Consider the following 12,969-nt stretch of genomic DNA (forward strand, 5'->3'; position numbering starts at 1 on the left):
GTTTTCACTGAACACAAGCACTATATTTCATTTAGTTGCCTTCAAATAACTACATAGTTACAAGCCCAGGGGATAGTTACCTTTTAGGAAGGAGTGCATTTTATATTATAAGTTGGGATAGTACATAACTATAACCACTAAAAACAAACATTGCAATCACTGTAATGTGTTCAAATTTACAACATAAGGGAAGTGTTGCCAAGAATTAACCTATGATCGAAGATTTCTCAGTGAGTAAAACAAATTCTGCATGAATAACCATGAATAGCTTTCAATCTTTTGGGTTGAATGAAGGGAATAATCAATAGCCATTATATTTATTTTTATGTATTTGTATAGGGAGTAAGTTACACCTTAATGTCAGCCTTACCCATGACAACCTGAAGTGAAGGATTGGCAATTATCACAAGAATCTGGAAAATTCTGGGCAAAATTTCAGCTTTTTAATAAATTGTGGCAGGATGTTCAGAGCCCAGGATTGGGAGTCAATAGAGCAGGGTTCTAATCCCTGATCTGCCATTTGTCTTTTGTGTGACCTTGGGTAAGTCACTTAACTTCTCTGGGCCTGAATTTCCTCATCTGTAAAACATGGCTACTATGCCCTACCATTCCACGTAGACTATGAGCCCCATGTGGGACTTCCAGCGAGATCTGGTAAAAGGCCAAAGTATCCTTAACATCACCATTATCATAGATTATGCAACTGCAGAGATCCAGGCAGTCAGCTGGTTTAATCATATTTACCAATAGCTTCCTGTGTGCAGAGGACTGAACTAAGTGCCTGGGAGAGTACAATACAATGATAGACACATTCTCTGCCTACAATGAGCTAACAGTCTAGAGGGGGAGACAGACATTAATACAAATCAATAAATTACAGATATGTTCATAAGTACTCTGGGGCTGGGAAGGGTGATGAATAAAGGGAGAAAGTCAGGGTGACAAAGAAGAGGGTGGGAGAAGAGGAAAGGAGGGCTTAAACAGGGAAGGCCTCTTGGAGGAGGTGTGCTTTCAATTAGACTTTAAAGTGGGGGAGAGTCACTGTCTGTCAGATATGAGGAGGAAGGGCTTTTCAGGATAGAGGCAGATTGTAGGTGAGAGATTGGTGGTGAGATAGACAAGATCCAGGTACAGTGAGATGGTTAGCTTTAGAGGAGAAGTATGTGGGCTGGATTGTAGGAGAGCAGCGAGGTGAGGTAGGAAGGGGCAAGGTGACTGAGTGCATTAAAGCCAAAAGTGAGGAGTTTCTGTTTGCTGCGGAGGTGGATAAGCAACCAATGGAGGTTCTTGAGGAGTGGGGAAAGTAGGTGGCCATTTTGAGAAATAAACTCTCCAGTTCTTTCAGGTCCCATACAACTGCCTGGAACACTGAAATGGCTATTAACCAAGTAGTTCTCTCCTGGTCTGAATGGATTTCAGCATGACAGAGTGATGCAGAGAGAAGCAATATGACTTAGGGGAAAGATCACAGCCCTGAGAGATCAGAGCCCTGAGAAAAGTTAAGGTCATACATATCTCATAGCAGGAAAGTGGGGGAAGGAGAGTTGGAAGGTTCTCATTCCCCCACTTGCCTGCTAGTCATTCATTCATTCAATTGTATTTATTGAGCACTTACTGGGTGCAGAGCACTGTACAATTCAGCAATAAAGAGAAACAATCCCTGCCCAGAGTGGGCTTACAGTCCAGAAGTGGGGAGGCAGACATCAAAACAAGTAAACAAGCATCAGTAGCATCAATATAAATAGATTTATACACAACAAAACACGTATGCTATGAGATCTGTATGACCTTAACTTTTCTGTCCTGCAGTTTCCTTATTTGTAAAATGGTAGTTAAATACTTCTTCTCTCTCATACTTAGACTGTAAGCCTTATGTGGGATAGGGACCATGTCTAGCTTGATTACTTTGAATCTATCTACCCCAATGCTTGGCTCATAATAAGTGCTTAACAAATACCACAACCTTTATTATTGCTCCCCAAAATGCCAAAAATCACCCAGAACATAGACTAGCAGTTTTAGGATTGCTTAGTCGTAGTCTAGCAGTTTTAGGATGGACTCTAACCCTTAGCTCCTCAAACCCTCTAGACAGTGAGCTCGTTATGGGCAGGATTGCTCTATTTGTTGTTATATTATAGTCTCCCAAGGGTTTAATACAGTGCTTTGCACACACTAAGTGCTCAATAAATAGGATTGAATGAATGAATGAATGAATGAATGAATTCCTTTAAATTGTAATCTACCAAGCATTTAGTATAATACTCTGCATACAGTAAGCACTCAGTAAATGTGATTGAAAGACTGATGATTGCTTTTCATAAAATAACAAGTTCCAGAATTCCAACAAATGTCATCACTAGTGAAATAAAAGGATAATTAGCAAAAATTAAACAAGTGAATAAAACAAATGGGTATAAACTCTCCCAAGCACTGCTTTGAAGGTTGGAATCAGTTTTATAAATCTCTTTTAAAAATTTCAGCAATTCCCTCCAAATTCCTGTTGATCCCCAAGTAAGCATTGGTGCCATCTCAAATTTCCTATCTCCATCCCCAACTCCTTATGCTGCTTTTTATATCTTACAGAAAAAGCAAATACAGCAAAGATTTATCACAAATTTCCATTTATATTTGATTGAATGCATTTGAAAATGCTTTGTTTTCATAGTGGTCCACATCTGACCCATTCTGATGTATTTTGTACCTGAAGCACATGGTTTATTTTCATGGGGGGCTTAGGGAATATAGTATTTACCCAGAGTCTGCCCAGAACTTTTTGGCATACCTGAGCAGATTAATTGATTCATTTTGTGTGAATTCCCATCTAATGGAGGTGGGGAAATATCAATTAAAAATGCATTCTGCCAGTCATTGTGAAGAGAGGTATAAGGTACTCTTGAGCACTTGTTCTGCACACTGTTCCTCTATCTCAGATCCACCCAACCTTTAGGACTGGTTGAATGACGAGGCTTGTTACGTCCAGCTATTCGAGGTGAATTTCATCAGAGTAACCAAGGACCACTGTCCTCCACCTACAGTGATTACTCAATGAAATAATTACTCAAACCTTCCTTGATAAAATATTGTCATGAAAAAAGGGCTTCTGTTGAGTACATCCTGGTTGGGAAACCAACATTATTTTAGCATTTATTCACTGCAGCACCAAGAGAATTATTCACTGTTCCAATAAATCATAGCAAGTTGTGCCTTAGTCAGAACACACCTCAAGCATAAGGGGAGGCCCTTTCATAGGTGAAATTTCACTTAAATTGGCTGCCCATTAGGGAATTCATCTCTATTATTTAAATATAGGTCACAGACATCAAACAATGAAGTAGGTTCTTTGCCAATTCAAGCGGCTTAATCAAAGGTCTGGAGTGACCCGACTCAAAATCCATGACCAAGCCACTCATTAATGTAGGTGTTTGTGAAACATTGGGGCAGAGACTGTGTCCAACATAATTAACTTGTATCTACCCCAATCCTTAGAACAGTTTTTGTCACAAAGTAAGCACTTAACAAATGCCATTAAAAAAAAAAAAATCAGCCTTTGCCTAGAAGAGGACAAATTTGTCCTGAAAAATAGTCATCTCCTGGTCTGTGCAGTCACACTGCTACTGAGAGTCTGCTACCCCCTTCTGAGAGCCTTGGTCTAGTCATGAAGGCTTCGGGACAGAGAATCTATGTTAAAGAATTGATTGTAGTGTTAGAAGTTTGTGTAGCACTATCACACCCTCTACTTGTTCCGGGGTATAGACCACAGTCACGGAGAAGGCAGGTACACTGCAGAGTCTGCAAAGATTTTTTTCCACGCCGTACCCACTTTGCAACCAAAGTGACTGCAGCACAGTGCAGCGTAACCCAGTAGAGCCACTGCAGTCTTCCCTATCCATGTCAGCTAGCTATTTGGGGGATTCTAATTGGATTAATCACTCAGTGAGGGGACCTAGGTGGTTCTTTGGCTAGAAAGCTTCATCACTGATGACACTGCACTAACAGGCTTCTGGTTGCTTCACTCCCCACTGCAGGGAGGTGTGGTTCAAAATTTGGCAGGGTAGATTGGCAGAAGGACAGCACACTAGGCTAAATAAATACCATTTACTTCTAAAGATGGTCCAAAGTGCTTCATGAAGAAGAGGCAGAGCTTCCTCAGAAGCCTCAATGTCTAAGCAGTAACTGTGAAGCTCACTGAATATAAATTCTGCCATCTATTAGTCAACTCCCTGACCTCTGTCACATCCATTAACCTCTCTCTGTCTCATCTGTAAATGGGAACAGCAATATCTACTGCCCTTGCAAACTTCTGAGGAAAACCTAATATAAATAGCTGCAAGTTGCCATGAAAACACAAAGGGGTTGTTCAACCTGATTAATTTGTACTTACCCCAGAACTCAGAACAGTGCTTAGTACATAGTAAGCACTTAACAAGTATCGTAATTCCTATTAAATACATATAAATAAGAAGGAGCAATTCAAAGACTAAAAAATTACTTGACAACTCAGATCACTGCATATGTATATTCAGATGCTATCTTGGGGATTCCTAAATGGGCAGAACTTGGATCAGTGACCTTTCTGACCAAGAAGAAATCAGTTATTTATGATTATGATTTATGTTATTTAGAGAAGCAGCGTGGCTCAGTGGAAAGAGCCTGGCTTCGGAGTCAGAGGTCATGGGTTCGACTCCCGGCTCTGCCACTTGTCAGCTATGTGACTGTGGGCAAGTCATTTAACTTCTCTATGCCTCAGTTACCTCATCTGTAAAATGGGGATTAACTGTGAGCCTCACGTGGGACAACCTGATTACCCTGTATCTTCCCCAGCGCTTAATAATAATGTTGGTATTTATTAAGCGCTTACTATGTGCAGAGCACTGTTCTAAGCACTGGGGGAGATACAGGGTCAGCAGGTTGTCCCACGTGAGGCTCACAGTTAATCCCCATTTTCCAGATGAGGGAACTGAGGCCCAGGGAAGTGAAGTGACTTGCCCACAGTCACACAGCTGACAAGTGGCAGAGCTGGGAGTCGAACCCATGACCTCTGACTCCGAAGCCCAGGCTCTTTCCACTGAGCCACACTGCTTAGAACAGTGCTCTGCACATAGTAAGCGCTTAACAAATACCAACATTATTATTATTATGATTGTGTTATAAAGCATGAAAAGAAGTCTTATTTTCCCATTGTCCATCAGGTGCTATGTCTTGGGCATCAAGGAAAGGACTCCCAGTACAACACACACAAGAGCTTGTAAAGTCCTTGTGATGCCATTTCCCTACTAATGTTCATCTATCTTATCAGGCATCACTCAGTCAATCATATTTATTGAGCACCTACTGTGTGTAGAACACTAGACTAAGCGCTTGGGACAATATGATATAAAAGAGTTGCTTCCTGTACACAATGAGCTTAAAGTCTACAGAGGGGACTAGATGTTAATATAAACAAATTGTGGATATGTACATAAGTTCTAGAGGGCTGAAGGCAGGGTGAATAAAGAGTGCAAATCTAAGTATAAGGGTAACACAGAAGGGAGTGGGAGAAGAGGAAATTAGGGCCTAGCTAAAGCCTAGTCAACCAATTAACTATCGTTCCCCCTCCTGTGGCAGAGATCATGCCTACCTCATGTTCCTGTATTGTACTTTCGCAAGTGTTTCAGAACACAATAAGAGCTCAATGAATTCCAATGATTGATTGATTGACAAGAGGTATTGCCCTGGCTTCAAGGAAGTTTCATTCATTTAAAAGTTATAGATCCATTAAAGTGACCTCATGGCATAGAATTAATAAGGGATAGAATAATATTTGTCTTATGTAAGATCTCTCTCCCCACCTTCAAAAGCCTCTTAAACCCCTAAAGATGACATTCCCCTACCAATGCCCAGTTAACTGATCAGGTTATTCCATCAGTTACCTTTCCCCCTCTAGAGTATAAACTGCCTGTGGATTATATACTTTATTATGTTGTACTCTCCCAGGTACTTAATATAGTGCTCTCCACAAAGTAGGTGATCAATAAATGCCATTGATTAACTGACTTTAGTACTTCTAAACATATTGATTTATCTGTTTCATTCATGGATTTATTAATCATTGTTATCAGAGACATCAGTTCCCTCTGTCTGTATACAATCTGTTTCCCCTATGCGATTGGGAACTCCTAGAGGGACTCTCTCTTCTCCTTTTATCGTTCGTTCCCAAGTGTCCTGAATATAGTAGACTCTCAAGGAATTCCAATAAAGACTGCAAAAGTTCACTGATTAGAAAGACTTCCCAGGCTGGGATACATCACGGGAAGAAGGAGATGGAGGGGTGACGATGGTGAGGTAGAACCCCGGAGTGTCGGCTGAAGAGGGAGGAAAGAGCTGAATAATGGGAGTGGAATGTAGATTCTGTCCCTGATAAAATCACCTCTGATGGGAACAGGGGACTTGTGAGATGGGACTCAGAAATCCCAGTCGGAGGAGGTGCCTCTGTGAAAGGCCCCTGGGAGTGGTTCCTGGCAAGGGAATGAATGACTGTGGAAGGACAGAGGGGTGTGGACAGAAGTTTCAGCGGCCTGCCTTGGGGGAGGGCTAGTACGATGAGGGTGGGGTCATGGGAGGGGCCACGTAGGAAATCCTCCGATGGAAAACCGGGAGGCTTAGAGGAGAGCGGCTCATTAAGTGAAAGAGCCTTTACAGACTGGCAGAAACTACCTTGGTTAACTTGTCTCACACTGAGGTCAGGGTGCTCTAGCGTTAGTCAATTCATTACTCACCTAGGATAGCTAGGAGGCATTCTGAATAGTGGCACTTATTAAATGGCACCAAACTTGCTGAGAAGGTTTTACCCAGCCATTGCTTAAGCAAGGGATAGTACTATTACACGCCTCTTAAACTATGGGAGATAGCATCTCAGAACGGGACTAGTGTAATTTCAGGGCGGAACATGTAGACCAACCAAATTCATTGCCTAGAAATCTGATACAGCCGGTAATTAGTCACCTGGAAAAAAGTGATAGACAAAATCTCCCCCCCCACCACCAAATTTATATTGTTTAAATGACAGTATACAGTGTGGTCAAATGTCTAGACTATACACACTGCTGCACATCGTCACAGGGCGGGACAGCCAGAAAGAATGGATGACCACAAGATACTCAAGCAACTGTTGGATGGCGAGCTGATGTGGAAGGACTAGACTGTAAACTCATTGTGGGTGGGGAATGTGTCTGTTTATTGTTATATTGCACTCTCCCAAATGCTTAGTTCAGTGCTCTGTACACAATAAGTGCTCAATAAATATGACTGAATGAGTAAATGAAAGGTTAAGGAGAGAAGTACAACCGTGTAATGGGATATGGTAGAATGGTGGTCTACTGGAAAACACCAACAGGAGGGGGACCTGCCTGTTGTGTGACATTCAGCCTGGCCTAGTGGAAAGAGCATGGGCCTGGGAGTCAGAAGACCTGAGTTCTAATCCTGGCCTTGCCACTTGCCTGCTGTGTGACCTTAGGCAAGTCACAAATTCTCTGTCTCCTTTTCCTCATCTGTAAAATGGGGATTCGATACCTGTTCTCCCTTCTTAGTTTTTTGAGCTCTGTATGGGACAGGGACCACATCTGACCCGTTATCTTTTTATCTACCCCAGTGCTTAGAACAGTGCTTGACAAATACCGTAATTATTAGTTAAGCAAAGGGTAATGGAAATCAAAATATCCAGAGGAATGGATACATTTATGGGTGAGAGCTTCATAAGGGGTTATTAGAGGTAAAACTGGGAGTGTTAGAAGGATTAAGAAAGACTTGAGAAGGGTAGATTTATGGACCACAGGCCCATAAAGCATTAACAGTGGGAAATGTAAGGCATGCTACATATCTCTAACCATGAGCTCCCCTCTCTAGACTGTAAGCTTGTTGTGGGCAGGGAATGTGTCTGTTTACTGTTGTATGGTACTCTCCCAAGAGCTTGGTACTGTGGTCTGCACCCAGTAAGCGCTCAATAAATACTATTGAATGAATTAATGAGTCTGGATGTCAAGAAAGGTAATTATCACCTTCCTTCAAGTATTGTTTGGGGCCACTGTCAGAGAAAGAATTCTGGACCAAAAGACCATTAGTCTGACCCAGTATAGGCACAGCTTTTGTAAGCTCATTATGGGCAGGGAACATATCTGCTAATTCTTCCAAGTGCTCAGTAATGTGCTCTGTGCATGATGTGCTCAATAAATACAATTGATTGATTGATTATGTTCATAAGAGGCAGAGTCAAAAAACAGAACTGGGGACAAAATTGGCAAATGAATTGGTACAGCAAATGACCCTCTTTCTTTATGTAGCAGAATGTGGGAAGGTCCTGTCAGTGGTGCTTGCTTTATATAATGTATATAGGCAGAGAACGTGTCTGTTAACGCTGTTGTACTCTTCCAAGTGCTTAGTAAAGTGTTCTGCAATAGTAAGTGCTCAATAAATAGAGAAGCAGTGTGGTCTAGTGGATAGAGCGCAGGTCTGGGAGTCAGAAGGACCTGGGTTCTAATCCTGACGATGTCACTTGTTTGCTGGGTGGCTTTGGGCAAGTTACTTAACTTCTCTGGGTCCCAGTTACCTCTTCAATAAAATGAGGATTAAGGCTACAAGCCCCATATGGGACATGGACTATGTCCAATCTGATTAGCTTGCATCTACCCCACTGCTTAGTACAGTAACTGGAGCACAGTAAGAACTTAACAAATACCATTAAGAAGAAATACCATTGATCGATTGACATAGCCCCATAGGTGGTATTAATTCAAATATTTCAGGTCTGAGTCAGCAGATCTAGCTCTGACTCCAGTCTGCCAACTAGTCCTATCCACAATTCTCCTGAGAGGACATCACACATGCGCACGCGTGCAAAAACACACACACACACACGGAATGATGCTTATCCCAGGCCCACCCATAGAGAGGGATGAGAAGGTAATAGGAGCCACAGGCTTAATCAGGACTCCACACAACACAGGTAGGGCAGTGGAAAGCCAGATTGAAAATTCTGTTTCTGTCCTACTGTTTGTGATTTGGTCTATTCTGATCTAGAGGACATTGTTTTATCTAACTCTAACCCTTCTCCTCTCAAGATTGCACTTGGAAAGTTTCCAGTACTCTACCAGTCTCAGCTTTGGGAGGGGAATCAAGCAGTGGCCTACCCATTCCATTCCTAGCTTGGGCAGTGGCTAGTGAGTGGAAGACAATCTGCTACAAATCAAAACTCACCTGTGCTGGGCAGCAGTGGCATGAGGGAGTCGAGGGTGGAGACTCAAGTTTACTGCATGGAAGAAGGCAATGGTAAAACACTTCCATATTTTTACCAAGAAAACTCTATGGATTCACTACCAGAACGATTGCAGCTGGAGTTGGGGTATGCTGGGAGAGATGTGTCCATGGAGTTGCTATGGGTCAGTTATAACTCAACAGTATAAGACAAGTCAATAAGACAAGAAACCTAACCCTAACCCTAACCCTTACTTCACAGCTTGACTATTGCTTCGTGTCTGATCTCTACTGGTTAGGAAATCATTAGAATAGCAAGGCAAAGTCCCAAATGGGCCCCACTCACCTGATACCACAAACATTTCATCTCTTTTAACATTTCTCAGTCCTTGGATAATCCTACAATCAATATCATTCAGGATCCCTCCAACATTCCCTCTGCATCCAGACACTACCAAGAGTCCTGGCCTTCAGTAGGTAGAGTTGAACAAAAGTCTTTTGAAGGACTGTTTTCAAAATGATCTCCAACTCTGAGCCAGAAGACAAGTGGCTGCAACTTCATTCAATTGTATTTATTGAATGCTTTCTACGTGCAAAACACTGTACTAAGCCCTTGTAGGGGTGCAATATAACAATAAAGAGATAGGGTCCCTGCCTACAAGGAGCTTACAGTCTAGAGGGGGAGACAGACTGATGAATGAATAAATGACTTAGTAGTTGTAGTGTATGATGTGGATGTCAGGCTAGATTTTGATCTTCCTGACTGCTGTCGCTGCTTGCACAAACTAAAATAGCCTGCAATTTTCTGTTCTCCTTGTTAGTAATCAAGGTGAGTTGGTTATATTGCTTGCAGAGTGTGAGGCTCTATTAAATATTTTTTAAATGAAAAACTGTTGATGGGTTACGGGCAGGGAACATGTCTGCTAATTCCATTTTATTGTACGCTCCCAGGCGCTTAATAGAGTACTCTGCACATAGTAAGTGCTCAATAAATACCACTGATTAATTCATTCATTATTTTGGACAACAGAAGGGAAGGCATAAGGGTGTTTGTATTATCATAAGTCTCAGGTTAGTATTAGCTACATTTGAGCAGTGAAGATACAAATCTGCCTGAGATGGGATGGGGAAGCCTAGCTCCATCTTTTACTGTGCCTATCCCAAGCTTGCGTTGTGCTGGAATTAGACCTAGGTTAGGAAATTGGGTCAGATGGGTTTCAGAACAAAGTGGTATCCTTCAGCCCATGAACCAGAGAGTAGTCATCCAAGTTCTTCTGCCTGGCACATTGCCCCACCTGTGCCCTTGCCCCTGCTGAAGGCACCATGTGTCCTCCTGGAGTCCCATCCTTTTGCTCCTGTTTCTCAACCTCTGCCTCAGCTTAAGCAAAGGGCCACCATGACAGCACAACTGAGGAAGGGCAGCTGCCATTAGTGTAGAGGTAGCGACAATGAACTTTCCCATCCTCTGCCTTCTGTGTCTTTGGTTCCTCCATGGAACGACACAGTAATGAAATGACACGGCCAGTGCCTGAGCTTAGCGTGTTACCTAGAAGTGAAGAAATGGCAGTGATTACTTCAGCAGTCTTTCAACCAACGCTGCAAGTAGGGTGGGTGTGTCCCTCTTGGTTAATAAAATGGGACTAAGGAAACCAATTACAGAACCCTAATTCCATTCTAGGCAGATTCCTGCTGCCTCAGTTTATCATTTCCATTCATCATGACAGCAGGGCTTGCCTTTGGCAGAAGGTTTCCCCAAATCATTCCTACCTCCATTCCTTCTGAAGATCTTTCACAGACTTTTATTTGCTCTCTACCATCATCAATCCATCAGATGCTCCAGTGTTGGCAAGCAACATAAAATGAAGGAAACTCCAAAGCACCCAATAAAGCTGAGGGCAAAAATCCTAGTCTGAAAGTATGTGGTAAATTCACTTTAGACACCTAAGACCCTCTTCTTTCCTCCCTACATGTGCTCTATTACATCTCTCATGGTTTTAGCCAACATTTTCACCTCCTAAAGGTTACGAACTAGCACAGTGGAGTAATTTCTTGCATTTATCAACAGAGACGTGAATAGATCTTAAATCTCCCTCATTCTCACAGACCATATTCTCCCTAAAACATCCTCAATCTTTTGGTATAAACTCAACTTCATGAAGTGTCTACATAAATTGTCTTCATAAGAGTTATATCAACTGGACACATCTCCAGTGCTATTTAATACTGGAAACAACCTTTCCTGAGAGTCCTCAAGGTCAGAATTAATCTCAACTAAACTGACTACCATAAGGGATTTCCCTGAAACTTAGAAGTTTAAATTTTAAAGTCGGGTCCAGAAGGTTACAGGTGAGTAATGTGATTCTGATGAGGGCTCAAATCTCTAGGAAGGTATTTATTATGTGATCCCACAATTAAATGAATTAAGCAGACTCTGCCACCCCAGTGAAAAATTGCTGAATGCATTCAAGTTCTCCCAGCTGACATCAGCCAGCAAGCATGACTTTCACTAGGCTGGACTGACCTCAGAACTACAAGAGGCAAGTCTTGACAGGGTGAGGCTGGGAGTATTTTGCTGGGGCGGATTATCTTGCGTCTACAGGTGCAAAAGACTTTTCTAGCAGGGCTCGTGGGAGAGGCTGGAATTGTATGCAGGCGGCGCCCAGACATCTTTCCAGCAGCCGTTCTGAGCACTAAATTTCTGCTGACGGCAGCCCACCCAAGCAAACTTCTACCTTCCACCAGGGTATCACTGACACGAGCCTTCGCTCTACAACTTTGTCAACCTCAAATTTGAGGTGGGGTTCTGTCATGGTAAAAGAGTCCCCTGAATCATAACGGCGTGAGTCAACAACTGGACTTTCACAGCTGTGGGACGACCTCAAGAGTGTCTGCAGAAGCATCGCTGCTTCTGTTTCACCTTTCATTCAGGAGGAGAGTTCAGTTCTTCCCTTCAGTCTTGGGAGGGCACTCTAACACACTCTCCAGCGGGGAAAGGGCCTTTGGCCATTTTCCTTCAGTTTTTCCTGTAGTTGGAGTCAAACTCTTGACCCTTGAGTTGGAGTGAGACGTTGGGTTAGCCTGACACAGTGAGAAGTTCCCCGGATCAGAAAGATGTAATAATTCCGATAATGGCAGTGATATTTGTGGAGAACGTATGTGCCACACGCTGTGCTGAGCACTGGGGGTAGAAACGGTAGAATCATATGAGACAAGACTCACAGGCTAAGGAGGAGGGAGAACAGGTATTTATTCCCCTCTTTACAGATGGGGGAGCTGAGGCACAGAGAAATCGAGTGACTTGTCAACAGGCTCATGCAGCTGGCAAGTGGTGAAGATGAGATTAGAACTAAGACTAGAATCCAGGTATCCCAAATGCCGGTTCTGGGCTCTTTCTCCTAGAACCTGTTTACCCTTTGGGGGCTATACAACATTCATATGATGTCACTGGGTAATGCTCTGGCAGGCAGCATGATGTGATTATGCCACATGGAAGTCTATTTGAATCTCCGGGCCTAAAATCTCCAGGCCTGAGAGGGTGTCCCCTTCTCCTCACTGCCCCTTATCTCCTCTGCCCTTTCTCCTGAATCTTCGTACTCCTCTCCCAAGTCCAGTGCTGTTTCCAACTCGGGCTGGACGCTTTCAAATTTTAAATCACCACCACAACTCCTCAGTTCCACCTCTGACAGTGCGCCCTATGGTGATTGCCCATCTGCTTACCATCGGAAGCCACTTCTGTCTTACCCC

The 12,969-nt window shown here is 42.9% G+C and overlaps 1 protein-coding gene and 1 non-coding gene across 2 annotated transcripts in view; one reads left to right on the plus strand and one right to left on the minus strand.

The window, feature by feature from the left end:
* DSG1 (desmoglein 1) overlaps positions 1 to 12,969 on the minus strand; it is a 134,277-nt gene that overhangs the window by 102,757 nt on the left and 18,551 nt on the right. The gene's annotated exons all lie outside the window — the stretch shown is intronic.
* Positions 9,082 to 9,218, plus strand: LOC114813467. The gene has a single exon (XR_003761185.1). It is a non-coding gene; the product is annotated as a small nucleolar RNA SNORA7 (small nucleolar RNA).

Source organism: Ornithorhynchus anatinus, chromosome 7 (assembly GCF_004115215.2).
Source record: "Ornithorhynchus anatinus isolate Pmale09 chromosome 7, mOrnAna1.pri.v4, whole genome shotgun sequence".
NCBI classification, from domain to species: domain Eukaryota; kingdom Metazoa; phylum Chordata; class Mammalia; order Monotremata; family Ornithorhynchidae; genus Ornithorhynchus; species Ornithorhynchus anatinus.